Here is a 5003-nt window from a genome sequence, read left to right on the forward strand (position 1 = left end):
TGTTTTCTTGACATTGAGATGTAATCCATATCGAAGGCTGTGCTCTTTGATCTTCATAAGTAAATGTTTCAAGTCCGCTTCACTTTCAGCAAACATCTTTTTTTTAGCAAGTCACTTTTCAACAGTGTGTTGTTCAGTTTCCATGTATTTGTCGTTATTTCCTTAGTCTTGTTCTTGTTGATTTCTAGTTTTATAGCATTGTGTTCTGAAAAGATGCTTTGTAGTATTTTGATGTTTGTAAATTTATGGAGGCTTTCTTTGTGACCTAACACATGGTCAATTCTGGAGATGTTCCATGTACACTGGAGAAGAAAGTAAATTGTGCTGCTGTTGGGTTGAATGCTCTGTACACGTCTATGAGGTCAAGTTGGTTGATTGTAATGTTTAGTTCCTCTGTTACTTTGTCGAGTTTCTTTCTGGTTGTTCTGTCCCTTTTTGAAAGTGGCCTATTAAAATCTCCCACTATAATTGTAGATTTTTCTATTTCTTTCTTCAATTCTAGTAAAGTCTGCTTCAGATATCTTAGTGGTTTCTCATTGGCAGCATAGATATTTATTAAGGTTATGTCATCTTGCTCAATTGACCCTTTGATCATGAAATAGTGTCCTTCTTTATATCTTATGCTGGTTTTTGTCTTAAAGTTTATTTTATCAAAGATTAGAATTGCCACTCCTGCTTGTTTATTGCTGCAGTTGGCTTGGTAAATTTTTTTCCATCCTTTAACTTTTAGTCCGGTTTTGTCTTTGTGTGTAAGGTGTGTCTCTTGCAGGCAGCTTATTAAATAGTTTTGTTTTCTTATCCAATCTGCCACTCTCTGTCTCTTCACTGTTGCATTCAATGCATTGACATTCAATGTAATTATTGATAGGTATGAATTAATTGATGCCATTATATTATTTTTTTGGTAGTGCTGTTCGTTCCTTTGTTCTGCATGCCTTCTTGTGCTGAGTTTGTGTTTTTTGTGCTATTTCTTGTCAGTTTCTTCTTAGATTTGATATTTGCTTGGTCTGCTTGGAAGTTCATTATTATGGTAAGTTGTGAAGTATTAACTTTTTGGGGGGTTACTTTATAATCTATTAACTTTTCTCTCCATTTAAGGGAATATATTGTATCCTATAATCTACCTGACATCCTTACCACCTGGATCTCTGTTCCTACATTTATCCCTTCTTTGTCCTTGATATTATTTTGATCTTAATTTGAACTCCCAGTTCTTTTGAATTAATTGTTGTAGCTTTGTTTTGTTCTGGACTCTGCTATCTGTAGATTGAGTTCCAGGTGGTGTTGCCATGCCTGCTCATCTCTGGCTGTTGTCTCTTTTTGTTGGTTTTCAGTCCAAAGAACTCTGTTTTGGATGTTTTGAAGTGCTGGATTAGTCTTAACAAAATCTCTTAGATTCTGTTTATCCTGGAATGTTTTGATTGCACCATCATATTTGATTGGCTGGATAGACGATTCTTGGTTGACAGTTTTTTTTTCTTTTAGGATTCTGTATATGTCTCCCCATTGCCTTCTTGTCTGCATGGTTTCTGCTGAGAAATCAGAACTTAATCTTATTTGCTTGCCTTTGTAAGTGACACTTCTCTTCTCCCTGGCTGCTTTTAGAATTCTTTCCTTGTCTTTGATTTTGTAGAGCTTGATTATTATGTATCTTGGTGACTTTCTTTTGGGCTCTATCCTTCTTGGGGTACATTCAGCTTCTTGAATGTTTATCTTCTCATCTTTCAAGATGTTAGGGAAATTTTCATCCAGAAGCTCTTTAGCTATCTCGTCTGTGGACTTCTCTGATTCTTCCTGTTCCAGAATGCCAATAATTCTTAAGTTATTACTCTTCATGTTATCCAGCATGAATCTTAGACTTTCTTCATATTTTTAATTCATCTGACTTTCCAATGCAGTATCAATCTTGTTTGATTTCTCTTAAAATACTTTCCTGACTTCTTCCTTGTTCTCCTCCATCCATTTTCAGAACATTTAAATTTGTTTCCATATCATTCTTCTGAATTCCTTCTCAGGCACATCCAATACCTTTTCTTCCTCTTCTGGAGAGCCTTTGTCTGTCTCCAGCTCATTTGTCTCAGTTATTCTTTTCTGTTTTTTGATGTGTTTTGAGATCTTTTCTTGTTTTTGTTTGTTATTTCCAGTGCTTATGTGGTTTTTTTTTAATGCTTAAATGGATGTTTGTTGTTATGTTATTAAGCTTGCTGGGTGTCTCCTGGTGGATATAATCAGGAACTAGGCTTCCCTTTTTGCATGTAATGCTTAGCAGCTGTTATTGGCTCTTGTCTCAATGATGGAATATTATGGGGTATGCTTGTAGCTTGGCTATATGGCCATGATTGTTGACTCTCCTTGGGTAACATAGAAAGAAAAAGCTCCCACCTCCAGGAAAAATTTGTGATCAAAAGAACCAAGAGCAGAAGCAATATTAAAGCAGAGACAAAAACCACCACTTTGAAACAAAAATATAACTGTGACCAACTGTCCAGTGACCTTGCTACATAGGCAGTGCGTGTGCACTATAGAAGCCTCCAGCAGTGAGTGGGGGTGTCTGCTCTCTCAGGCCCCTCCTTTAGTCACCACTGTAGAGGTGCACAGATAGATATTGAAATGTTAATGGGAGAAAGATTGTCTACTGTTTTTGTCTCTGGAGGTCAGTTAGGTATCTGCACATGCACAGCATAATTCTTGAGATAGTTGAGTCCTTTTATGTTGGGGTTTTAAAGATTGTTCATATGGTTTGTCTGTCAGACCATACCAGGTTTTTCTTGCTGGATAGGCTGAAGAAAAGGGTCCCACACAAGTTAACTTTAGGGCTGGGACTCACAGGCTAACGTCATAAACAACCACCAAGCTCTTTCTCTCTGTGCCTTGGCGAAACTATGGGTTCAGTGTTGGGCTTTTTTTTTTTTTATGGGGGGTGTTGCTCACACATATACCTGAAGGTGTCTGGACTGGGTAAAGAAGGCGCAACAGGGAAAAGGAAGGAAAAGAATGTGTAGCATCCCCTGTATTTCCTTTTGCAAATGTCCCTTCAGTGCTTTTATCACAGGTTCCCTGTGCTGGTCTGGCTGTAGCCCAGCCCTCTGAACTCTACCAGGGCAGGGTGGTCACAGAGGGAGTTCTGTCTCAAACAATTCCTAACTCACAGTATTTTCCTTTATATTATAATTTTTTTCACTTCTGTGTGTGGGAAACTGATGCCCTGTATTTTATGCTAGATCCACACCTCTGGTGTTGTTCCATGAGCTCACCTTCTCTGGGTTTTTAATCTCTCCCCCAAGGAGACTTTCCTACCTGGCTGTCTCTGCTGTCTGCCAAAACCAGAACCTAAACACAGTTTTACGATGACAAATGTTGGGCCTCTGAGTCAGAACTGACTTAAGGGCAACAGATGGTATTGGTGGAAGAATGTGTCTGAATTTAAGACAAAGTTCAAAGAGAGGTTTGATATCAGAGTGTACCATGCTAAGATTTATGGTTCAGAAAAGACTATTTCAGTGGGTAAGCATAGAATCAGTTAGGAATGGGAATGACTGTAAAACATGGGGATCAACTTGAAAGTGTTAGAGATGTTAAGTATAAAATAATAGTAACTTGGTCTAGAGTGTGACTGTAAACCTGGAGAGAAATAAATAACTTTGAAATACATTCAGAAGACAGAGCTTATAGTTTCATTACAGAGGCAGACACAGGCAGGATTCATGGGTAACTGCCAAGCTTCAGGGCTTACCAAAGATAATGGTGCCAAACTAAGAGAAGACTGAGAGAGGACCGGGCTTTCAGAGGGCATTAAGTATTGGCCTTGGAGATATAAGGGAACTTTAAAAAGTTCATGAAAAAGTGGAATTGAAAAATAGTGAGATTTTTTTCCCCCACAAAAATTTTAAGACCCTGTCATATTTAATGTCCTCATGTGACACTGTGAGATAATGCACTAGACTGAAAGATTGGTTTGCACCTCAAGTCAGCAGTTCAAATTCACCAGCCACTCCTCAGAAACTCTATAAAGGGTCACTTTGATTCAGAACAGATTTGCGGGCACTTAACAACAAGAAGTCTGCACATGGACTTCTGGTTTGATGCTGTAAGATTAGCACTAGAATGTGAACCACAAAGTCAGCAGTTCAAACCAACCAGTTATTCCTCAGAAATCCTATACAGGGTTGCTGAGTCAGAACCAACTCATCAACACTTAACAATATCAACTACAACTCTTCATATGATAAGCTCTGGAGTTTGAACTGCAAACTTCCTATTTAAGCCCTCCAACTGCTCTGTGGGACAAGGTGAGACTTTCTGCTTTCGTCTAAGATTTAAAATCTTGGAAACCCTATGCAGTGTCACTATGTGTCAGAACTGACTTGACAACACTTAACAAGAACAACACTGTGAGTGCCTTCCAACCTGAGGGTCTCAACTACTGGCACTATGTCTGACAATATTCTGGTGCTGTTCATGTTTTCATATTCTGGCACTAAGTATGAAAAGACCAAAATGAATGTTAGAAGCAACTCTGAGATTTGCTCTCTAGTGTAGAGAATGGAAGAAATGAGAAGATAAAAGAGCTGAACAGAACCTTCCAAATGACAGCTTGAGAAGACAAAGTCAATATTAAAATGCAAAGACCTGGAGTTAAAAAACAAGAAGGGAAGAACTTAGTCAACGTTTCTCAAGCTGAAAGTACTGAAGAAAGACAAAAAATGAGCCTCGATTTGAAATATTGAAAGATTCTATCGACAAAATATTGAATGATACAGAAAACATCAAAAGAAGAGAAGTAATACAGAGTCACTGTTCCAAAAAGAAATGGTCAATGTTCAATAATTTTAAAAGGTAGCATATGATCAAGAGTCAATGGTACTGTTCCTCGGATGGTGGCTGTTTATGCTGGACGTGTGGCCAGAGATGGGTAAGGATCACGTGGAACCTCGGCTACTTAAGACAGAGCCATTGCCATGCTGCAATGAGTCTCAATGACTGGTAAGACTGAGGAATTCGCA

The sequence above is a fragment of the Chrysochloris asiatica genome, unplaced genomic scaffold (genome assembly GCF_000296735.1).
Source record: "Chrysochloris asiatica unplaced genomic scaffold, ChrAsi1.0 scaffold00002, whole genome shotgun sequence".
Lineage (NCBI taxonomy): Eukaryota > Metazoa > Chordata > Mammalia > Afrosoricida > Chrysochloridae > Chrysochloris > Chrysochloris asiatica.